The sequence below is a fragment of the Arvicola amphibius genome, chromosome 10 (assembly GCF_903992535.2).
Source record: "Arvicola amphibius chromosome 10, mArvAmp1.2, whole genome shotgun sequence".
Lineage (NCBI taxonomy): Eukaryota > Metazoa > Chordata > Mammalia > Rodentia > Cricetidae > Arvicola > Arvicola amphibius.
Genome location: NC_052056.1, coordinates 30879794 through 30905470, shown reverse-complemented (window position 1 = coordinate 30905470; position 25677 = coordinate 30879794). Strand labels below are relative to the sequence as shown.

Below are 25677 nucleotides of genomic sequence, written 5' to 3'. Positions count from 1 at the left end.
CTATGTCAAGGCAGAAGAGAGCTAGGCAGGAAAACTGAACTGAATACAGGGAGAAAGAAGGCAGAGTCAAGCAGATGCCATGTAGATGTTGAAGGAGAAAGATGCAGGAATCTTACCAGTAAGATACCACCTTATGGTGATACACAGATTAATAAAAATTGGTTGATTTAAGATGTAAAACCTAGTTAGGAATATGCCTAAGCCATTGTTAAAGCAGTGTGGTAATTAATATAGTGTCTGTGTGATTATTCAAGTCTGGGAAGCTGGGAAAACAATGTGCAGTCTCCTGTTACAGAATGACACCCAATGTTCAACAACGTACATTCATGTAAAGCCTAAGAAAGAAAGAAAAAAAAGGCTTCTAGACTCACAAAAAGGGAGTCAATTGGAACATGTTGTAGTTGCAATTTTTCAGATAGGCTGTTTGCTGGCAGACAGCAGGGATGCGACTCCTTTAAGAGATGAATTCCTGGTTTCTGCTAGTGGCACAAATGACTCTGGATCTTTTGGGAGGTCCTGTTACAGAGCACTTAAAAGGAGTTTGTGGGCAGAGTGCTATAAGTTGCTTAATGGTGACATAGATCAACTGCATCCCTGCAACTGGGGTGGTAAGCATGGCTCACAAAGACAGTGAACTTACCTCTGCCAAGTTGAACTGGACAGAGCTGACAGGCAAAGCCACAGCTTTAATCCTAACTACACATGCTTAGCATTTTTTAAAAAAAAAAATCACTCTCTTGGTCAGAAAATGATTGCAGAAACTCAATAAGACAGATCCAGAAGGAAAAGACCACGGAGTGGTTCACAGTGTTGGGTAAATGTAACATGAGGGGGCCAGGCCTGCTTTCTTTGTTGGTTTCTGTCCCACCCAGTACCCCACAACTGTTTAGCCCCAAAGAAAATCACACATAGGTCTCTATAAGTTATAAAGCTGATTGGCCCATTAGCTCTAGCCTCTCACTGGCTAACTCACATCTTGATTAACCCATTTTCTGATCTATGTTAGCCATGTAGCTCAATACCTTTTTCAGTGGGGCAGATCACATCCTGCTCCTTCGGTGATCTGGGCAGGAGTGGGAGGAATCAACTTCCTCCTTCCCAGAATTCTCCTGTTCTCATTACATCATTTCTACTTCCTGTCTGCTGTCTGGTTTTCCCACCTATACTTGCTGCCTGGCCAATCAGCGTTTTATTTAAAACATGATTGAAAGATTAAAGACAATTCTCCCGCACCACTTCCCCTCTTAAAAAATAAACAAGGAGGATACATTGTTTTCCCAGAGGATCTAAGTTCAAGTCCCAGTTCTTATGAAAGGCTATTCACAACTGCTTGCCACTCCAGTTCCAGGGGATCTGACACCCTCTTTAGGCCTCTGAGGACAACTGCACTCATGTGTGCATACCTCTACAGGCACACATGTGTGCACAAGTTTGAAAAAATATAAAAAAGAAAATTTGAAAGCAGAACTAATAAAATATCATTAAGATCACAAACATTAAGAAAAAGCAACTTTGCTGGTGAAATTTGTGAATTGAAGTGTGATTTCCTTCAGGAATAAATTGGGAAACCCTTGAGAATATTGACAAAAAAAATTAGAAAAATCCTGAAGTTCTGGATTTTACATAAGGAGGATAACTACATCCAAAAAGCTTGAAATAAAATAAACAAGCATCATGCAAGTAAAAGCAGAAGCAGCAAGGGCAACCTCAGGACTTAGAAGGCTGGCATATAACAACAAGCAGAAAATCAATAATTTTGAGACCGGAGGTTAGCCTCACCTTGAAGCTAAGAGGAAATCAACAATTTTAAGGATAAAGAAGACAATATTTCATAGAAAACATATTAAATAACTGAAAACTCTCTCTCTCTCTCTCTCTCACACACACACACACACACACACACACACACCCCTCCCCTCAGTGAACTAAGACACTTTTTAGGATAATATATGATTGAAATGAGTGAATACCATGATGAGAAAATAATTAAATCCGTGTAAAAACACTGAAATTGAATTCTTCACAGTCCATTTCAACTGTGCTAAAGAGGACTCTATCACGTAAACAGAATTCCTAAAAGAGAGAAGAGAAATGAAATTAATCTGCAATTAGTTTTTCTCTCAGTGTTAGTATAATTAACCCTGTGTCTGATTTAATGTGGGCCAATACCATGCCATTAATCAATTTGCCTTTCTCTATTATTACTCCTCACAGGAGCTACTGGACAAAATTTGGATCTCAGAATACCAAAACTATGGTTAATATATCTCATTGGAAGTTTAAGATTATTTGTATTTGTTTATAATAGTGACCAAATATTTTCCTTGAACAAACCTAATATCAAAGACTGATTATGCTTTTTTAAAAAAATATTTTTAATATTTATTACACATAAAATTTAAGATGAAAGAAAACTAGCCGGGCGGTGGTGGCGCATGCCTTTAATCCCAGCACTCGGGAGGCAGAGGCAGACGGATCTCTGTGAGTTCGAGGCCAGCCTGGTCTACAAGAGCTAGTTCCAGGACAGGCTCCAAAGCCACAGAGAAACTCTGTCTCGAAAAACCAAAAAAAAAAAAAAAAAAAAAAAAGAAAACTGAAATTTTCAGGTAAAAAATTAAATAGTAATAAGGGTAGACACTTTCCATTTTCTAAGTTTTATTATTTTGGATTATTAACTTTATGTGTGGGAGGGTTTTGCCTACATGGATGCAAGTGAACATATGCCTGCCTGGGAGACGTACCAGGGGATCAGAAGAGGCTGTTGGATACTCTGAACTGGAGTTATGATAATTGTGGACCACCAGGAAAGTGCTGGGTCTGAACCCAGTTTCTCAGTAACATTGACTCAACCATGGAGCCAATTGTCAGACTCTTATTTTATAATCTAAATATATATTTATGATTCAGGAATTATCTTAAGTATGTTCAAGTGAGAATAATGATTTTCTTGTGAAGAAATCAAGGAGTTTTTTTTCTTTTTCTTTCTTTCTTTTTTTTGAGACAGGGTTTCTGTACATAGCCTTGGATGTTCTGGAACTGACATTGTAGACCAGGTTGACATTGAACTCACAGCAATTCTCTTCCTTTTGCTTCCTAACTACTGGGATAAATGGTGTGACTACAAGGCCTGGCCTAAGAGTACATCTTTTTTTTTTTTTTTTGACAGCGACATGGGTCATCCTTAAATTCCCCAAGAATGCCCCCTTTATTGTGTTCGGGAGCAGATTATATAGAGATAGCCACACCCCAGCCAAACCCACCAGAAACCACTCTCCTGCCATCAGGAACTCCTGAAGGTCTCGTGCTCAGAGCAGCTGTAGGCACTCAGATCAGGGGATTACAACAAATTCAGGATCTGGGGTTTCACTGCTCCCAACGTCTCCCTCATGGGATGGTAATGCTTAACTTTATGAAGAATATTGTCTTGATTGAGCCAAAGCATGTCCTTGTAGTTTTCTAAATATGTCTTAAAAGATTTCTTGAAGAGACTTATCATTTAGCTCAGTAGACTAAGCAAGGCAACTTATTCATCAGCCTGGGCTTACATCACCTCGCCCACTGAGGTCCCACATGAAATAGGGATTGTTCTGTCTTCCTCAGCATGAACATTCTTATTCTGCCACCAGACTCTGCTGACTGAAAGGTCTGTAGACTAAATCAGGAACTCACACTGTGGGCTCTTTGCATTTAAAAACTTTCAGGCCTTAGTAAGTTCTCCCTTATCTGGAACTTCAGATTTCATAGAGAAGACTGAATAACTTCTCAAATACTTAATCATATAAGCTGGTATTTCATAAGAAATATCTATATTTCATGTCTTTCTACTTCAACCCATTGGTTATTGTTTGTGTTTTGGATATCCTAATTTTAGCCAATGCTGCCTATCCCTGTGTACACCATTAAAACTTTTGGCAAGTCATACAAAGAAACCGTCTTCAGTCATGGAGCAGTATAGAGGGCAGTTTCAGTGATAAAGTTATGTAAGAATGTCAAGAAAATGAGAGCAAAGCATTTGAATGAGAGCAGAGCTCTTCTATATCCGGGATCCTCTGTGACTGCACATGTATTGGAGAGGATGTTGGCCTGGAATAGCAGTCACGAGAAGAAACTGTTTCAAAGGCTATCTCACCTGAATTTTAAATCACTTGGAAATCAGTCTCAAATGAAGTAAGTGACTCTGTAAATGACAAACAAAATCCAACTTTTTAAAATTTAAATTTAATTATTTATTAAAACATCTTTACTCATTTTACATACCAATCCCAGTTCCCACTCCCTCTCCTCCTCTGGCTTCCCTGCTCCCCTACCTTCCTCCTGCCACATCCCCATCCACTTCTCACCTTCATCACTTCACTCAGAGAGTGAAGACTTCCCATGAGGAGTCAAAGTCTGACACATTACTCTGAGGCAGGACCAAGGCCCTCCCCACTATATGTAGGCTGAGCAGTGTATCCCTCCAAAGAGAATGGGCTCCAAAAAGTCAGTTCAAAAAGCAGTAGGAGCCGGGCGGTGGTGGCGCACGCCTTTAATCCCAGCACTCAGGAGACAGAGGCAGGCGGATCTCTGTGAGTTCGAGGCCAGCCTGGTCTACAAGAGCTAGTTCCAGGACAGGCTCTAAAAAAGCTGCAGAGAAACCCTGTCTCGAAAAACAAAAAAAAAACAAAAACAACAACAACAACAACAACAACAAAACAAAAAACAAAAAAAAAAAGAAAAAAGAAAAAGAAAAAAAAAAGCAGTAGGGATAAATTCTGGTCCTACCTCCAGTGGCCCCACAGACTGCCCCAGACATACATCTGTGGGCAACGTTGTTTTAACTTTACTTTTTTGTATGCTTAATATTAAACTCTGGGCTTCAAGGGTACCAAACAAGCACTTTTAGTAGGTGATATCACTAGCCCCCAAACCCAACATTCTTCTGAGGGAAGCAGTTAAAAACACAAAAATAATAATTAATAGACAAGAAATGAAATGTTTAAATGTAGGAAAAATATGATACGGCCAGTGACTGTGAAAATATTAGTTAACAGAGCAAATAATAGTGGAAATTGTGAACAAGAATGTGCAAAACATATTTAGCATTACAAATGTTATAAATTAGGAATCGGTATGAATGGAAAAGAACTGATAAGAAGCTGTAAACTGTAGAATGACTGAAGAAGACGCTGATGCTGCCAACTGCTCTTCCTGCGCACATGCACACCTGTGCGCATACATACATTTGAATCAGTACACAAAAAGAGTATATGCCTATGTATTTACTGAACAATTATCTCTTTGTAGTTGTCGTTCTGAGACAAATAGGTCTATGCACCTATAAAAAAAGAGATATTCAGGAATATTCCTAGCATTTTCATATACGAACATAAATCTAATTATTCAAAAATATCCTTCAAGAAAGGAAAATTGATCTATTTTCCTGAATATTTGGAGCAGAATTATAGTCAGCAACAATATAGAATTAACTGATACATCAGCATATAAACTTCACCATAAAAACATTGGAGAAAAAGCTAAAAACAAAAGAATAAGTGCTGAGTAATTTCATTTATTTGAAATCCCCAAATGAATCATAATAATGTAGCTTTAAGCAGTTTCTTTTCCTCCCAAGGCAGAATTTCTCTGTGTAGCCCTGGCTGTCTTGGAACTCTATCTGTAGACCAGGCTGGCCTAGAACTCAGAAATCCACTTTCCTCTGCCTTCTGAGTGCTGGGATTAAAGGTGTGGCATCACCATCTCCAGGTTGTTTGAAAGACTTTTAAGAGTAGTAGTTTCTTATGGCTTGATCTTTTGTGAGGGACCTCAAGGGAGAATTCTAGGAAGAAAGAAATGTGACAGAGAAGTCCTCATGAAGAGACATCCATTTATCAAATAATACGCATGAGTTATGTGTGGTTTATGTGTACTTAAAAAGGCCTGCTACCATCACCATGACCACTGTCATCATTATTGTCATGTTGAGGAATGGGCAGTGATATAAAAGGAAGTTTGATCTACATCATTTTAGCAATTAGTGGAAGCGTGTACAGAAATTTATGATTTTTTATTGTAGGCATGTTTAAAGTTTTGCAATAAAGTAAAAAAAATGACAAGCTAAACATCATAATGTCCTTAGAAGAGGGCAAAGGAGTCTTGGAATCAATCTCAACTGTAGAAAAAAAATGTAGCTGCAGATGTAATAGAGAAGTTCTATTGCCAAGCATTGATCTGAGCAATCATTTGTGTGTCTTCTTTTATTTTTTTTTATGTGAGAATTTTATTTCTGAGAATAACTCATACAATCAATAATTTACCCCTCCAACACAAGATGTTCCTTAGTATATGTGTTTATTTTAAAATAAGTTTCATTTCCTAAATTCTGAGCAAAAATATCATTCATTGTTAAAAATATGGCAGAAACTTGGAAGTTGAACTTTTCCAAAATATATATTCTTATTTTACAGAAAATATGTTATTTATACTAAACACAAATTCTCATATTTCCTTGTTAGATAATACAAACCACAGCAGTAAGGCAAACATACATCTCTAATATAATATTTTTAAAAACTCACACAAAAATATTCTTTTTTGCCAACATCAAATTATGAAATTCAGAGGATAAAAAATTTAAAACATTCCTGACACAGTAAACAGCTATAAATACCCCTTAAAGAAATGTTCTAAAGCATCATCACAGTTTAATCTAGCTGGTATTAACTGTCACATTAGGAGCTGAACTGTGCACATTTTGTGACATCAACTAGCAGCAGTCGTTTCAATGTGAAAGCAATAAAATAAATTTGAATGCATCTCTTGGCTTTATTTTTGAAAATATTATTTCCAAATGGCCATGACAGTAAAGTGATGTGCAAAAAAGATGATGAGAAACATGGCTTGTTGCTTTGTGCAATTTTTCTTATTGAGGAGGCAGAAGTATTGAGCAAGGGTGGTAGATCTATACTTTTACAATAGAATTTAGTGTAAATAATAGGTCATTACTTTGAAGTTTTTCCAGCTGAAAAAAAATTAAAAGTCTGTGGGGTAGCTTTAGACTTTTGTTGCAATAAAAAAAGGAGCTAACTGAAATCCTTATGTTATTCTGAACTTGAAGAAAAGGAAATTCTCTGCAACCCATCTGTAAGACAAAAATTGCTGTAATAAAACTAGACAATTACACAGAGTAAAAGAAACCATAAGCTTAGTCACAATGGCTTAGAGAAAAATCCACCTGAATTTATTAATTAGTCTGATTTCTAGCTAGTTAAATTTATAATGGGAAGTAATACTGTCCTTATGAGAGAGTACCCTATTTTTGAACAGTCTGAAGCATAGTCAATCATGGGTCAGGGATGGGATCATAAGACCCCACAGCCTCTAGGCTGAACCACTGACTTTTGATGGATTCTGAGCCAAGAAGAGACATCGTCTTTGGTTTTAAATGTCAAGGAGAAGCCACAGTTTTTAATATAATGTATTTGAGAATACTATATGTGTACATACTGTTCATTGTTTCTGTATTCTGGGAGATGGAAACTCCCCAGATGTCCATCAACTGATAAACAGGGAATGAAAATGGCTATACAAGGGAATTTTCTTCAGTTGTAAAGAAAGCTGAAATCATGAAAATTTTAGGTAAACTGAACTAGAAGAAATCAGTCTAGGTTGCAAGATAGCTATCATCTGTAGATCATAGCTTCTAATAGTTACATCTGTGTATTTGCCTCAAAGTTCCTATAGGAACAAGAATAGAAGCCACTGGGAGGTGAGCCCGAGCAGAATACTGATGATGTAAACATGGGAAGGGAAACAATGGGGTCATTCAGTGAAGAAGGAATGATGGAGCAAAGCTTGGGAGGAAAGATAACTATCAGTAAAGATGTTTGGAAAATGCAATATGAAAAGCTACTATTTCATAAGCATCCAAAAATATCATATGTAAATACATTTTTGCTGAAATAATTTATATTGATTTTCTTTGAAGACATATCACTTATATTCCAATAATCACAGTTCTCACACATGTCAATTATGTTCTCTTGACTTTAATACCAACTAACATAATTCTAAATATTTCCTAGATAACTTCTTAATGTGTATATATTATGTCAAAATTCCTTTTGAATTATTAGGAACGAAATGTCAAAACATATTCTAAATAAAGTTCAAACATTCTGAAGGAATCCTATATGATAAAATTATTATTCTCACTGAAGTATGTTAAATCTTTAATTTATCTAGGTGAATAACATAAATTTACTTGTCTTTTTAATAATATCTAGTTCAATATGGAAATATATAGAACATACTTCACAATATGGAAATATATGCAGAACATACTTCACAATCTGATGGAGGATTCTCATTGGCTAGTAAACAAACTGCCTGGCTCATTTAATGGGCCAGCCCTTAGGTGGGTGGAGTAGACAGAACAGGAAGAAGGAAGTGAGGTAGTTGGCTCAGTCAGCTCTCCTAAGTTAGGCAGACTGCCGTGCCTCTCCTCAGCCAGACGCAATCAAGTCAGCCACCAGATCAGACGTGCTGAATCTTTCCCGGTAAGACACCATTCGTGGTGTTACACAGATTATTAGAATAGGGTTAATCAAGATGTGAGTAAGAGGCTGAAACTAATGAGCCAGGCAGTGTTTAAAAGAATACAGTTTCCGTGTAATTATTTTCGGGCATAAGCTAGCCCGTGGCCGGAAGCCAGGTGGGATGAAAAGCAGGCCTGCACCTCATCACTACAACAATCTAAACATCTTTATCAAAGTTTTAAAAATGTTATTGTTACTATTACTATTATTATTATTAATTTTGTGTGTGTGTCCATGTGTGTATGTGCATGTGTGTTTTGGTGCCTGGGGAGGCCAGAGAAACACATGGGATTCCCTATAGTTTGGGTTACAGGTGGTTGAAACCAGCCTGATGTGGTTGCTAAGAACTGAGTTCTGGTTTTCTGATAGAGCAGCAAGTGCTCTTAAATACTGAACCACCTTTCCAGACCTATATTAAAATGTTTTGAAAGAAGAGAATAAGTTCATTGACATCATAATTTGCTATTTGTTTCTCTTGTGATTACTCTGCTAAACTTTAAAAGTGATAAATGAAATGGTAGAGACAAACTGGCATCAGCAAACTGGAATGATGGATAAGTAGTTTTTTAGAAAAAGGACATATAGCAATCCTGTTAAGGGGAAAATCTGAAAAATCAGTTTATTACCTTTTCTTTAATCAAGGGTCTTCTGTAGTTTAATACTAAGCCTGGGTTCTGAGGTAGTGGCCTCAGAGGTTGTCAGGAGCAAACCCGAAAGCTACAACTGCACTGACTGCAGCTATATTTTGCTTAATGATATGGAGTCAAAAGATGCTGAGAACCATTTCTCTGATGAGCAGTAGTCAATAAAAACATGTTCAAGACTATGAAGAATTCTGGTCTAGTGTGGAGACCAAAGACCAAGTTTTAGAGGGATTCATATGTTCTTTAATAATTTTGGTGAGTTTTGATATTCGATATTCTAAAATATGACCCAAAGAACTATGTCTTTTATCCACTCCTAAGAGTTATCCTCCTTAAAATATCTTGACATTCAATTAGAGATACCTAGGAAGAAGCTGGCTGAGCATGTGGGTCAGTAACTCAAGAAAATTAGAAGTTGTCTATGTTGCCAGGGTTACTGAGTAAAATAAATTCTCAAGCCAGTCAACTGTTTGAAATTCTCATTATCACACTCAGTGACCAGAGAATTTTTTTAATATAGAGTCAAAGAAGTGTATGTTAACTGACCACCGAGTCTAACATGAAAGCTGTGTTTTGTTCCGGCTGGCATGGTTTTCTCTGTCATGATAAACAGTGACTTCTTGCAGAAGGTATTGAGCATTAAAAGGGGAGTTATAATAAAATAAAAAATCCTAATTTATTAAGAGATATTTGGAAAAGCTCTTCTCAAAAAGCAGTGTAGAAACTTGCACCTGAAAATGAGTGGAAATTACAAAGTGAAAAAAGGCAGTAGATGTGATTGAGATGCCATGGGGTCAGCTTTTCAAGGAATAGGAAAGGATGTAATGGCTAGAGTAATGTGTAGACATTAGAGAGACTATCTTGCAGGGGAGGGTTTTAGAAATATTTTAGAATAAGAAATTATTGAAGTCTATGAGGAAATAAAGTGACCACAATTAAGTTCAGAGATAAGGGTAGAAAACTCCCTGAATGCAATCAGAATCGTACTAAAGTAGAGAGAATAATGGAGTTTGGTTGAAGATGGTGACAGGGAAAATAGAGAAAAAGAAGAAGAGTAGAGATATCACCTAGGGAATAGAATTAATAGTGGGACCTGATTTGCTAAATCAAGTTAATGTGTGAGGGTCATCATTGAGAACAGTATCCTGAAGGGGAAGGAAGGGATTGGCTAGCACATGTTTGTGTGATTTGAATGACCCTTGTGACATTATGTAGAGATGTTAGCCAGTAAGTACATGTGCTCTTAAGGAGAGAAGTCATGACTAAAGATATACATGTTTTTGCCAAGTGAACATGATTCAAATGAGAGAGATATGCAGTATGACATCCAGTTAATGGTTAACATTCTGGTATCTAGTGTCCTGCTTCACTGTGCAGCTGCCAAAGTGATAGAATACCTTCACAGTTCACCCCGTTCTCACAGTGTAGGAGTAGTTACCATAAACACATTAAAAAAAGATTTTAGGCCAGGCAGTGGTGGTGCATGCACTAACAGAGGCAGAGGTAGGTGGATCTCTGTGAGTTTTAGGTCAGCCTGATCTACAAGAGCTAGTTTCAGGATGGCCAGGACTGCTACAGAAAGAAACGCTGCCTCAAAGAACTTAAAAAAATAGGGTTTTAGATCTTTACTTCTATGTGTATGAATGTTTGTCTGCATGTTTGTATGTGTACCACATGTGTACAACACCCATGGAGATCAGAAAAGTCCATAAGGTCCTCTGGAACTGAAGTGATACACAGTTGGAGCCACCATATGGGTGCTGAGATCCGAACTCAGGTCTTCAGCAAGAGCCATAGGTGTTTTTAACTAATAAGCCATCTCTCTAGATCCTAACACACATACTTTCAATGTTTTTTTTTTAGTGGTAGACATAAATAAATTTTGTATTACAGTAATACAGTAGACCTCTCTTACAGCGCATTTAGTAGTTTAACCTAATCATTTGTCTTTATTTGTCTCCCATTTGCTTCTGAGGAGTACATTGTGTATTAAAATCACAAAAATAAGCCTATGAGAATTAAAATTTCTTAATTTGAATTTTCTACAAAATCAATGTGATTTAATATTTTATTGACTTGAAAAATATGTTGAAATTATGCTTTACTTGGGGGGAGAATAAGATAGAAACATAAGATACACATGTAAAGCAATTAGGGGACAGATTTATCACTCAAAGTGAAATAATTTATTAACTATCTTTGTTTCCTAGTGTGATTAAGTATCTCAGAAAGTTCTTTTTGTTATTTTTCTCTATCAAAAGACAATAATCTTATGTCTAAAAATGAGGGGAAAATTACATTGTTATAAGACTCAATGCTGTTATTATCGATTTAAAAATTTCCAGCCAAATCATCTGAAAGATATTAAAAATAAATTACCATCAGGCAGTTATCATAGGTAGATATCGTGCTGTCACCACAAGATAATGGATGAATGGCAGATGAAGCACACAGTTGAAGATGTGTTATTCTAGGTCCAGAGAATGCTTCCTGGTAAATCTAAACTGTCTAATTACACAGCAGAAATACTCACTGTGAGTAGGTTTGACTCACATCTGTCACTCAAGGTTGGACATTATCTGGTTTATTGAGATCTTACTAAGTAATTCAATTATTTCAGTTGTCAGTAGCCTCATCCTTAGTTAAGGCAATGGAATATTTGGTGTGCTTCTGAATACAAGAGTAGCTATAGGGCTGTGTGCTGTAGGTGTTTCTTGAAACCTTAGGCTTTTGTCAGCCCAATCGCTCTGAAATTCCCAACACTTCTCCTCTTACCCTCTTATTTACTGCATCAGATCCTTTAACCAGAAAGCAGCCATGCTCCTCTGGAGGAGTAATCGTAGAATAAACTTTTCTTACTCAAATTCTGATATTAAAATATTTTAGAAAAAGAACTTGTGTTTGATGTGGGATTCCCCTCTGTATGCTATGAATGTGTTTTATTACAATTGGTTAATAAAGAAGCTGTTTTGGCCAGTGGTGGTGGCGCACGCCTTTAATCTCAGCAGTTGGGAGGCAGAAACAGGCAGCTTTCTGTGAGTTTCAGGTCTATAAGAGCTAGTTCCAGGACAGGTTCCAAAAGCTACAGAGGAACCCTGTCTCAAAAAACCAAAAAAAAAAAAAAAAAAAAAAAAAAAAAAAAAAGAAAAAGAAAAAAAAAGCTGTTTTGGGCAGGATATAGGTAGGCAGGAAAACTAAATTGAATGCAGGGAGAAAGAAGGCAGAGTTAGGTAGACGCATGTAACTGCTGAAAGAGAAAGATGACTGAACCTTACCATTAAACCATGAGCCTTGTGGTAAAATATAAAATAATAGAAATGGGTTAATTTAAGATGTAAAAACTTGCTAGAAATATGCCTGAGTCATTGGCCAAACAGCGCTTTAATTAATATAGTTTTGTGTGATTATTCGGGTCTGGGTGGAAATGAAAAGAAACAAAAGTATAGCCCCCCGCTTGCATGTGAAAGACCTGGATAAATCCAGACCCTCCTAGCAGGAAGAAATAGAGCCAAAAATCTAAGCAGGGAGAGAAGAATCAGAAATCTAAGGATTAGCCAGTTCAGTTTCAGGAACTAGCTGAAGATAAAGTTAGATTGTAATCTTGAGTATAATCTTGAGAAACAGGGAGTTGCCCTCTTGTGATCATCACTGGTATTTTTGGAATTTTCTGTGACACCCTCCCTACCCCTTTCAGATTACTGGGCTGTGGTTTCTTCCTTTAAAAACCCCTTCTCCTGTCACTCGGGGTCGAACTCCTCCCCTGCGTGAGTTATGAATCTCGGTCCCAGTGCACTGGTACCTGTCAATAAACCTCATGTGATTGCAGCAAGCATGGTCGCTCGTGAGTTACTGGGGGGTGGGAGAAGTGTTATCCCACGACTTGAGTGAGAATCTCCCCACACCAGAGGTCTTTCATATGAACTTTTTGTTGTTGTTGTTGCTGCATGTTTTCATCATTAGGAATTTAGTAAATAACAATATTCCTCCTTGTAAAGCTTCATTGATATGTGGAGTGTGTGTGTGTGTGTGTGTGTGTGTGTGTGTGTGTGAGAGAGAGAGAGAGAGAGAGAGAGAGAGAGAGAGAGAGAGAGAGAGAGAGAGAGAGGAGGAAGGGAGAGAGGGAGGAGGAGGGAGGGAGGGAGGAGGGAGGGAGGGAGAGAATTAAAAAGTATTAATGAGGAGGGCAACAAAATAATGCGGTGAGAAGTGAAAAAGGTTTATTTAGATAATCATAAGATGTGGGCTCATGACAGATTTTAGGAAGAGAGTGACAATCACTGGGAAGTTTTACTGGAGGGATGTTTTAAGCAAAAAATATACAATTACACGGGAGCACAAGACTGTGTTGAGGTCAGGTTTAGATAGAACCAGACTAAAGCCCATGGACTTTTGGGCTAGAAGCGAGCATGTGGCACAATGATGGAGTTGAAGATAGATCAGAAAAACACTATTACTAGTACCGTGCTCTGAGTACACAGGATGTAAAAAAGCTCAACATTGCATATGCACTTTGAGGAGCATGGTAAATAAGTGTTTCGAAGGAGGTGTTTAAGAGAGTTCTGATGAAGCTTTGTCTCTATATAAAACCAATAATTTTTTTGTTTCTTCTTGTCAGTTGGTTTATGAGAATGTCTGGGGTAAAAAGTGTAGAAGTATATGTACTCATTGAGGTTAGAAAATCTAAGCAAATGTCTGCATACATGCTCATGTAATAGGGATTTTTACTATATTGTGACATGGTTAACTCCCAAGGCTTAGGAAGTCCTGATTTTATACTCAGGAAGTACTGGAAGTGTCTTTGTATTTTTGTTTGTTTGTTTTTAGTCTTCACCCTGCTAATCCTAAATGTAATATTTAACCAGTACAACTTACATTGTATCTAAAGAGATATGGCCCAGGAACCTTCATACATAATTCAAAATGATAGTGAATACTGCGGGCCAATGCTCTTATCCTGTAAAGGTATTTTTTTCTTGTACTTGTTTAATAAAATGCTGGTTGTCTTAGTAGCTAAGGCTTCTTATTAACTCTTATAACTTATATTAGCCTATAATATTTGTCTGTGTTAGCCACATGGCTTGGTACCTTTTCCAGTGTGGCAGTCACATTTTGCTTGTTCTGTGTCTGCCTTTCCTTGAGGCTGGGTGACGACTGCAGACTGACTCTTTCTCTGTGGGGAGCTGCTGTGAACCCCCAGATCCTGAATTTCTTGTAAACAACTTGTTTTCCCCTGATCTGAGTGCCTACAGCTGCTCTGGGCACGGAACCCTCAGGAGTTCCCTATGGCAGGGGAATGGTTTCTGGTGCGTTTGGCTGAGGCACGGCCATCCTTATATAAGCTGCCCCTGGACACAATAAAGGGGGCATTCTTAGGGCATTCTGGTATCAAGGATGACCCATGTTTCTGTCTGTGAGTCTGTGTTTGTTTCAATCTCCAGCCCCTTGCCTGATTCACGAACTATATGGTGGCACATAGAGCACAGACAGGTGTGGTGCACCGCATTTCTGTTCCCAGAATTCTTCTCTTCTCATTGCTCTGCCTCTACTTCCTGCCTGGCTACTGGTCAATTAGCATTTTATTAAATAAGTACGAGAAACAAATCTTTACAGGGTAAAATGTGAAAAACCTAGTTTTAGAACATTCGTTTGAGGCATCACACTGTGAGACCTTTGTGAGCTGAAACAAGGCAACCTTGAAAAGGGAGGGAGATGAGATAGATGTGTAAAAAAGGGTAGGCAGCCTATCTCAGAGCATCTGTCTAAGCATGAGTAGCAGGAGTTTTACAAGGAGAACAGAGGGTAAGAAATTATCAAAGAAGTAACGAGAAATTTCCATAAGATATGAAATATTTTCTTTTTAAACAATATTTATTTAAATGTATGTGTGTGTCTGTGTGCATGTGTCTGTGTGCATGTGTGTTTGGGTACCCACTAGAAGAAAGGTCAGATTCCTGGAGCTGGAGTTATACACAGTTTAGAACAGCCTGACATGAGGGCTAGAAACTGAGTGTGATTCCTTGGGAAGATCAGCAAGGGCTCTTAACTTCTGCATCATCTCTCCAGGCCCAGATGAAAACTTTTCTAACTAAATAGACCCAATAAACATTTATTATAATGAGGTGAATGGAAAAAGTTTGTAGACGTGTAAATCTATAAACTTCCTGGTTTCATTTTTCTCATGTTTGCCAATTTGAGTTTGGTCTTTCTGTTTACAATTTTGATTTTTCTTTTTTACTTTTTTCCTCCTTTTTTTTTTTTTTTTTTTTTTTTTTACTTTTTGAGGTGATCTTGCTCTGGCTGTCTTTCAGTTCTGGAATCAAAGGATTCCTCAGCAGTCTCCGAAAGTAGCCAAAGTAGCCAGGACTGCATGCAAATGTCTCAGCACCTGGCTTCTTCTCTTTTCTATGAAATAACTCCAACAAATGATCATGCCAAGTGCTTTGAATCCTAAAAACTTTCAAGCAAAAATATACTTGTCTACAAATGAACCAGAACTTGGTAGCTCATTGAAAAGTTTGAGCTCTTGAGTTTGACAAAATGTAACTCAGAATCATCAGAGGACACATCCCCGTTTTTGAATTCCATGTGCAATCCATCATTTGGGAGGAAGATCTGTGCCAAATGTCCACACTGAGAACATTGCTTAAATATCTTCTGTCATCAGATACTACCATAAACCAAGAAAAAAGATGCGAGTTTCTAGAAACATTCAGGACAAAATGGATGAGAGCAACACAGTGCATGTTGAGTACAATCAGCACAGCTTGATGGGAGAAAACAAAGCTTTAAGAATGGCACAACAACTTGTGTTGCAGAGGATGTGGGGAAAAGGGAACACTCCTCCATTGATGGTGGGAGTGCAAGCTGGCACAGCCCCTTTGGATATCAGTATGGCGATTTATCAGAAAATTAGGAAACAACCTTCCTCAACACCCAGCAATACCACTTTTGGTTATATACCCAAAGGATGCTCAATCGTAACCCAAGGACACTTGCTCAACTATGTTCATAGCAGCTTTGTTTGTCACAGTCAGTACCTGGGAACAACCTAAATGCCCCTTGACCAAAGAATGGGTAAGGAAAATGTGGTACATTTACACAATGGAGTACTACACAGCAGAAAAATGACATCTTGAGATTTGCAGGCAAATGGGTGGATCTAGAAAACATCATATTGAGTGAGGTAACCAAGACCCAGAAAGACAAATATCATATGTACTAACTCATAAGTGGCTCTTAGACATAAAACAAAGAAAACCAGCCCACAGTTCACAATCCCTGAGAACCTAGACAACATTGAGGACCCCGAGAGACATACATGGATCTAATCTACATGAGAGGTAGAAAAAGACAAAATCTTCTGAGTAAATTGGGAGCATGGGAACCATGGGAGAGTGTTGAAGGGGATAGGAAAGGGGGGGAGGGAGTGGAGAAAAATGTATAGCTTAATAAAAGCAATAAAAAAGAAATGAAATGTAAATGAGGAGTATCCAAGGTAAAGGAAACTTGGTAAAACAAATAAAGTGATGAAAAACAAAAAAAAAAATACTGCATCACTACATTAGTTTGGTAAACAGACATTATAACAGTTTTCTAAAGTCATTTATCTATACCTGTAGGTTACTGCATCTCTTAAACTTCAGAGAAGTTTCTTTGTGTAGTGAACTGTAATTAACTAGGAACTCACACTTGCTACAATTGCTAAGAGTGTCTGTGGAATGCTCAGTCACAAATAGGACATCAATGTTATACGCCCTCTGTCCCTGAGTCTTATAAACATCACGGAAGGGAGAGGTAGAAAGATTCTAAGATCTAGAGGTCAGGAAGGACAAGAGCACAATAGCATCTTTCAGCCATCGCAGGACCACTGCACTCTAGAATCCACAGTAGCTATGTTTGTCTGCACAGGATTTGCACAAGGCCTAGCCAATCAACAGTCAAGCACCAGTAGGTGAGGCACTATGGGCAGTTGATGACTTCTTGTGGAGATAGAGTCTGTAAAAGCATGGCCTTTTGGAGGCCAACCATGCTCCAGATCAACCGTGATCCATATTCATGGCAAAAAATATGATCAAAATACATTATATACATATATAAATATTTATTATATTTTAAAAATTTTAAATCATACAATATAGACATTGCTTGCTAATAATCAACTTTTAAATCCAATCAATTGATAGAATTAGGTGACTTCACATTTTGATTGTGTAAGTTAAGTATAAAGGTTGAGAAAGAAATCCAAGATAAAAGATTTGCTGTGGTACATAAAATGGCCTGGTACCATGCTGATGTGATAATGATATAAAGATAATAGAGAGCATATTATTTAGATAAAATGCCATGCTGTTCACTGTGAGATACTTATCTTTAATAATGAGAAAGCAGGTATTAATGCAAAGCTCATTAATTTGGCAATAAGCGCTAAAGCATATGGCCTAGAGATACAGATGTATTGATCAGCTCTAAAAGAGAAACAAAATCATTAAACTGCTTCTCTATGCATAACAAGATAGTAGACTGGGAAGGTGAAGGATTTTCAAAGATTATAAACCCTTTTATTATTTTAAATGTGTACCTTGAAAAGTAAACATAAAAAATATACTTAGCAAAACAATGTATAGCTTATGCAAACAAAAGCAAACTTACTAGTCCTATTTAATGCAAAAGTAAAAGGATTCCTTGATGGTTTGAACATGATTGTAGTTCACTTTTTATCTGTATATTATTATTAAGTCTTCTTAGGCATAATAAAACATTGCTTAATAAATAATTTTCTTCTCTGTATTCAAAGCAGGCTGTCCAGAAGCAATTATCATTATATAGTCCAGACATACTAGTGTGTAGCCTGCAGATACCAGTGCCCTTTCTTCTTAAAGTTGGAGCCACTGGAAGAGTTTTTCAGTCCACTCGCCCAGACTGTTGACTCAATTGGAATTATTGTGCTCTAAGAGTTCTTCCCTGTGCTTCTGTCTCTACACCTATTTCCTCCTAAAGTCAGTTATTTTCAGAAACACCTTTGGCAATGGCCAAACTTCTTTTCCATATGTTGTTGGAACACCAAAGAGTCCTGCAACATGTGTTCGTCTCCCTACTACACTGTATTCTTGCAGTTATACTGTTTTAGGATAGCAGGTAGTTCAGTTTTAGGATTTACAATGTCTATGCCTTTGCTAGGTTGATGTTCCAAGGTAATAACTGAACAAAACAACTCTCAGTCTTTAGTGTTTACCTTTCTTAGATAATAAAAGACTTACATATTGTTCAAAGATCTGGATTTTTCTCTTAATTATAAAAATGTATTTTAACTTAATATGATAGCTTACAGTAATTAAACTCTCCCCTATCACACAAGTACATAAATCAACATATCATACGATATAGAAATCTCATGAGGCCAATGTATTTTATCCTAGTGAATATACCTGATAAGTCCTGCATTGATATGATGGCCCTAAAATGACCTCAAAATTATACAGGGCTCTTATTAATAAGTGTGTTAGACTGCTTCATCTTCAGTCTTAAATCATAACTATATCTCTATCTATCTATCTATCTATCTATCTATCTATCTATCTATCTATCTCTACCTATCATTTATCTATCTATCTATCATCTATCTCTCTCTCTATATCTATCTATCTATCCATCTATCTATCATCTATCTATCTATCTATCTATCTATCTATCTATCTATCTATCTATCTATCTATCTATCTATCTGTCTACCTATCTCTATCATTTATCTATCATCTATCTATCTATCATCTATCTATCTATCTATCTATCTATCATCTATCTATCTATCTATCTATCTATCTATCTATCATCTATCTATCTATCTATCTATCATCTATCATCTATCTGTTTCAGATTTAATAAAAACCTCTCTGTAATTTTCCAGTATTTATAATCCCTTAATGTCAGTGTTCGTGGCCCCAACATAGAAACTATTTTTCCCTAACTGAACTGGTATGGAGGCACAAGAAATAATGAGACACAGTTTACACAGTCATATCGGAATGGCATCTCAGGCTTCATCCATTCCTGAAGATCTACCTGCATTTATTATTTAAACACCTTTTATCCCCCAGGTAAACCAAGGTGGATACAAATTAATATTATCTTTCTGGGGGATGCAGGACTACTCAAAACACCTGTAACTTATGTCACTAGCTTTGGAATCAACACCCCTCCCCAGGCAATCTACATAATAACAAAAGAGAAGGAGCCATATATCCTGAGTCTTTGTTAGGTGGCTAGCTTGTTTGGCAGGGTTGCAGCTGCCTTGGAAATTAAGCATGGCCAGAGAGCCTGCCTGTAAATATTTTGTATGAAATATGGGCCCACACCTTAATAAATTTAGAGTTGGCCCTTTGTTCGAACTCAGAAGTACCACTTAAGTATAATGTTAGAATGTTTCCTGTTCATTTAATTGATTCATTCCATAGACATGATGTAATGAAACTTCTGACTGTGAGTGTTCTGCCAAGTCCTGGACACATGAAGAAATGGAAAACGCCACTCTTAGAGTAAGGCAAGATATTGGGTACAAACAATATAGATTATTTGTATATTACTTAGGAAATGAATATGACCTACACAGGTAAATATTGATTTCTCTATTTTGCATATCATAAGATTCTAAGAAATGAGATGGCATGCCTATGAGTTAGAGATTCAGATACTTCCAAAGGCCTTGGTGATGACAGATTAAAGTTATTGTTATTCAGATTAAAACTTTAGCTGGAGAAATAGTGCATTTTTACAAGGATTGTCGGATTTCCAGTTCAACTCCAAAGGGCACACCTCGCCAAGATGAAGGCATTTTGTTGTTCAAGTGTAAGGCCACCAATATAGTTCGCTTTATTTTGATGACAAAGCATCTGGGTTCTGACTACTGAACTGCTAAATTTGCCTCGGCCGTTTTCATTTCCTCTGCAGTTTTGAAATTATGAATAACAGTCAGAGCAAAGCTTCAGTGGCTTGAAAGGACCCAGACGTGCTCTTTGGTTTAAAAAAAACTGTTTTGGAGATAAAGCTCCATTCTCATTGAAGAACATAGTGCAGTGATTTATGATTTTAAATACTTTATTCTGGAGGAATAATAAAAGTTACACCAAAGTAAAATACTCCCTTTTTCTATTATAATTTATATTTATTAGAAACTCTCCAGGAATACACCCATGTACACACACACACACACACACACACACACACACACACAAACACATACATTGTTATATAGGTCTAAAAAACCTATTCTGTAGATCAGTACTTGCTCATACTGTGAGAAAGTATTCAAGGTTAATATTTCTTTCAGTGGCAAACTTGACAGATTTCTTATCTTCAATGCCTTTTACCTTTTATCTTTAGACACATTTTTAATTCTTTCTTTACTGTTAACCAGAAAGGCACCCCAGACATATCATGGGGCAATAGCTTTATGGGTATTCTACTGACTTTGCCTCCTGAGTGTTGGAATTATAAGTATAAGTGTTCATGCTCAAACTAGAGTTTTCAATTTTGTAAGTACCAGGAATTTGTGCATTGTAGATGAAATGGAGATGGTTTTATAAATTCAGAAGTTGAGTCTCTTTAGGGTATGTTAATTTTATAACAACATTAGTTTTAGAACTCAGCATATAGTCAAGTTTGACATTCTTTGTAACCCCCAAATAATTTTCGTGCATTTATAAATTCATTAAATGTTCAATATTTCTGTGAAATTGTCCAGGATTGGCAGAGAAAATTCAGCTGAGATACTGAGCACAATCTGCTGTCTTCAGATTACATGAGTATAGCGTCTTTATTATTTTATTTTTATTTATATAGTCACATAAGTTTTAAAAAGTGGCTGTATTTATTTTAAATGAAAAATAGAAAAAAATTAAAGTTTTTAGCATCCCATACAATTTAAAGTCAGACAATAAACTGTTTTCACCAAATGTTTCCAATGGGAGAACTCAGTACATTTTGTAGTTTTCTTTCTGCAAACTGGTAGGCATTGCTCAGCAGTTCTTCCTGTTTGTCTTCAACAGGAAGCAGGAATTTGGTCAAAGCAGGGCTTTGAGAAAGGCAGACAAGAGCATTTGCTATTGGGAATATTCTTCAATAAGACAATAATACTCACCAACTAATCTGTATGAAATTTAACATCAAAACCCAGCTCTTCAAACTCTCAACAGAGGAATCTAAAATGGCTGAAAGACACTTAAAAAATGTTCAACATCTTTAGCCATCAGAGAAATGCAAATCAAAACAACTCTGAGATTCCATCTTAAATCTGTAAAAATGACCAAGATAAAAAACACTGATGATGACTTATGCTGGAGAGGATGTGGGGTAAAGGGCACACTCCTGCATTGCTGGTGGGAGTGCAAACTGGTACAGCTCCTTTGGATATCAGTATGGTTATTTCTCAGAAAATTAGGAAACAACCTTCCTCAAGACCTAGCTCTACCACTTTTGGGTATATACACAAAGGATGCGCAATCGTGACACAGGACATGTGCTCATCTGTGTTCATAGCAGCATTGTTTGTCATAGCCATAACTTGGAAACAACCTAAATGCCCCTTGACCAAAGAATGGATAAGGAAAATGTGGTTCATTTATACAATGAAGTATTACACAGCAGAAAAAAATGACATCTTGAGATTTGCAGGCAAATGGGTGGATCTAGAAAACATCATATTGAATAAGGTAACTCAGACCCAGAAAGACAAATATTATATGTACTCACTCATAAGTGGTTTTTAAACCTAAGGCAAAGAAAACCAGACTACAATTCACAATCCTAGAGAATCTAGACAACAATGAGAATGCTAAGAGAGACATACATGGATATAATCTACATGGGAGGTAGAAAAAGACAGGATCCCCTAAGCAAATTGGGAGCTGGAGACCATGGGAGAGGGTAAGAGAGGAGGAGAAATGAAGGAAGGGGAGCAGAGAAAAAATGTATAGCTCAATAAAATCAATAAAAATTTTAAAAAGTATAGAATCTAAGCCACATGTACCTCAAAAAGAAAAAAGAAACTCAGCTCTTTTTTTCTTGTCCTTTTTTTGGGGAGACAGGGAATATCATTTTAATCTTCCTGCATTCAACCTTCAAACTCCTCTTAAATCTTTCATGTGACATTCTGACCTCTTTTTTTTACAGAATCCACAGGGAAGTATTGAGGAAAACAGACTGTAAGTTCCACCAAAGAATATTTTTATGTTGAGTTATTTCTGGCAGATGTATCTTGCTTGAATTGTAGACTTGATACATTCTTTACATTAAGATTTTTGAAGAGTTGTGCTTTGAAAGCAAATGATAACAGAGCATGAGTCTACTTTTCATAACTTGTGTTTGTGTGTGTGTGTGCATGTGCATGCGTGTATGCTTGTGCATGTGTATGTGTGTGTGCGTGTACATGCAAGTCTGTGTGTGAGTGTGCATGTGTAAGTGTGTGTGAGTGTGCATGTACATGCAAGTGTATTTGCAAGTGTGCATGTGTGCATGCATGTGTGCGTGTGCATGCATGTGTGTGTGTGTATGTGTGTGTGTGTAGAAGTCTCTAAGGGAAGTCACTCAGCTATTTTTGAATAACTGGAAAACATGTACTTTTACGTTTATCAATTTTGTTTCTAAAACCAACAATATTGGAAAGAAACTCTTAATTTCATGGTAAAAATAAAATAAAACCTATCCTCAGGCTGGGAAAATAGCTCAACTAGTAAAATTATTTGCCTTGACTTTCCTGTCCAAAGTCATGCGTAAATGCTGTGCTTGGTGGTCCACTTTGCAAGTCCAGCATAGGAGAAGTAGGCGAGCAGATCCTGAGGTCTGTTGGCCAGCCAGTCTTACCTCAGCAGCAAGTCCCAGTGAGCATACTACCTCACAAAAACTGTAATAAGACTGATGTTTCATGAGGAATATCACCAGGAGACTTCCACGTGTGTAATCCTCAGACACACACATATGAACAAATACACAATTTATTCCAACATAATGTTAATGTTACAGTTAATTAAAAACTTTAATTTTTAAAACAAAACACTTTACATTTAGTAAGGATTTTAGAATCCCCCACTAAAGCAGTCTACCGTGTCATTCTTAAGTCACAATGTCTTCATGCTTCTCTGTTATTTCCTTATGAAGTGTAACCTTAATAAAATACTTCAGAAGAATGAATGCAATTGTATTTTTATTAGCTTTCAAAATTTTTCAAAAAGTGAAATATAATATTTGTGACTAAAAGAGAGGTATAAACAAAGCTAAAGACAACACTGACTTCATTAATTGTTTTACACCTTCACATCTTGATTTATTGTTTATCAATATGCATGGATCTCTCCCATTTGTTTTAAAATCCCACAGAATGAATCTTATTTCTATTTAACCACAGACATTAAACTACTTTTGCTTTCTTCACAGTTTTTAAAGCTAATTCAACAAACACCTTTCTTTTGATTAAATGCCCTGAAGTTTATACAACTAGTTTTTTAAATCTTGCACTATATCTTTGTTGGAGGGTTGATAGGATTTCTTAAAGTTTCATGTGTGTGTGTGTGTGTGTGTGTGTACATATAAATATGCATATTTTTTGTATGCATGAGCAGCTCATGTATGGTGGTTCTGTTGAACTTGTCCATATTGGGTTTCATTGTCTAAGCTGATATGAACAACTGACCAAGTCTCTTTATATACATATATTTGTATGTATGCATGTATATATATATTTGTGATTATATACATAATATATATGTGTGTGTGTGATTATAGTCACTTCCTATTATGCTTTTTACCCCCTCTTCATTTCCTTCGGAATCTCCATTTCTCTCCAGCTAGTCCTCCAGCAGGTACATAATTGAAAAATATGATACCTTTTCCAGCAGTGGTTACTATCAACAGTTCCTCACAGGAAAGTATGGATGGAAATTATAGGCATTTCCTCTATCCCTAATGGGATATTGAAGGAACAATCTTGTACAGGTTTCTGGGATGGCAATGACTGTTCTATATCTAAGTGGCAGTGTTTTATAGTACTCCACCCCACACTCTAATTCTCACAGACAAAAAGAAATCACGTAAATGAGCAGGAATCTGAACCCTTGGTTGTCAGCATTCATGGTACTGGAAGGTGCTGTGCAGTATGTTGTGGGAGAAAACTCACCAATTTCACCCAGCTTTACTTGATACGTACTTGTTACAATTGAGAAAGGCCCATTGCTGCAATAGTTACATGACTATAGTGGGAATAATGAACTGCTTTGTGATTGTATTAAAGGTCTTCTCCACACAAAAGAAAACATATCTGATGCTATAAATGTAGACAAAACCCACTAGACACTTAACTGATTTAATTTCTCATAATAATACACTGCATAAAGTTTACTCCAAGTTGACTTAATTACTATGTGAATTCATATTCTATTATCTCCATTCATTGCTTGCACCAAATATTCAATCTCCTGAAGTTTCAATTCCAGTTGCACAGAATTGACTCCTAGATGTGAATTTTTAAATATTTATTCAAATCATGTAAAATTGTAAGGTTCTATTTCCTTTTGACCCATGGTGATTGCTCCTGTTCTATAAAACGAATTCATTGACTGCTGTCTAAAGCTGTCAAGTTGATTGCTTACTACATCCTGATCATGAGTTTCTTACATAACATGATGGTTTCTACTCATGGGAGTTAATCTAAGTCACAGAAACTAAAGTGAATGCCAATTGTCAGATTTTCTTCTAAGTTAGAAGACACCAAAATTCTCAAAAAGTGATGCAATATATCACTTGATGCACTGGGAAATCAGAATTGATGTTGGCTGTAGTATTGGGACACATTTCTGTTGTAGGACAACATGCATAATCAGTATACAAAAATAGACTTAAAATTCAAAGAAAATGAAAATATATCTTACATGTGGTTTTGTTTTTGTAACCCTACCTTTGCTAAAGCTGCAAAGAGGGAAGGGCCTTCTTACCGCACAGACTGTTGCTGCCTTGTTTCTTCAGCTCCAGATTCAACGCCATTCCTTAGTGCTCTGGTACTGCCTCTCTGGAATACTGATTTTTGAAGTGTTTCATTTTACCTTTCCCCTGTCTTTTGTCCTAGTTGGTTCACTCCAATTTGCAATCCAGTTTTAGTTCTCAGTCTGGGAAGAAAAATATTTACTCTCTTACATCACTGTCGTCTTTACAGCTCCATCTGGTCTTCATGTTAATTCAGGAATTTCACCAAGCTGTTGTCCACCCATACATACCACTTCTGTTCAGAATAAGGCATTTCTTAAACATAAAATCATTCATTAAAATGATTGGCTATTGGGCAAAAGGAAAACACATATAGCTTATTGCTGCCAGAATTAACCAGGAAACATGTTAAAGTTAGGCAAACTCCCAGGAAAGCTCTGCTCATATCCAGGAGTGTGAAACAACTATTATTCCCGCAGTGAACGCTGGAGAAA

At 36.8% G+C, this 25677-nt stretch overlaps 1 long non-coding RNA gene across 3 annotated transcripts in view; it reads right to left on the bottom strand.

The window, feature by feature from the left end:
* LOC119824521 overlaps nt 1-25340 on the bottom strand; it is a 34486-nt gene extending 9146 nt beyond the window's left edge. Inside the window, exons 1-3 of one of the 3 annotated variants that reach the window (XR_005287104.1) lie at nt 25195-25340; nt 4130-4177; nt 1971-2073 (exon numbers count right to left, since the gene is read on the bottom strand). This is a non-coding gene — a long non-coding RNA (uncharacterized LOC119824521). The remainder of the gene's footprint in view (nt 1-1970; nt 2074-4129; nt 4178-25194) is intronic. The other 2 variants (XR_005287105.1, XR_005287106.1) reach the window with 2 other exon arrangements.
* Nucleotides 25341-25677: the final 337 nt, after the last annotated feature.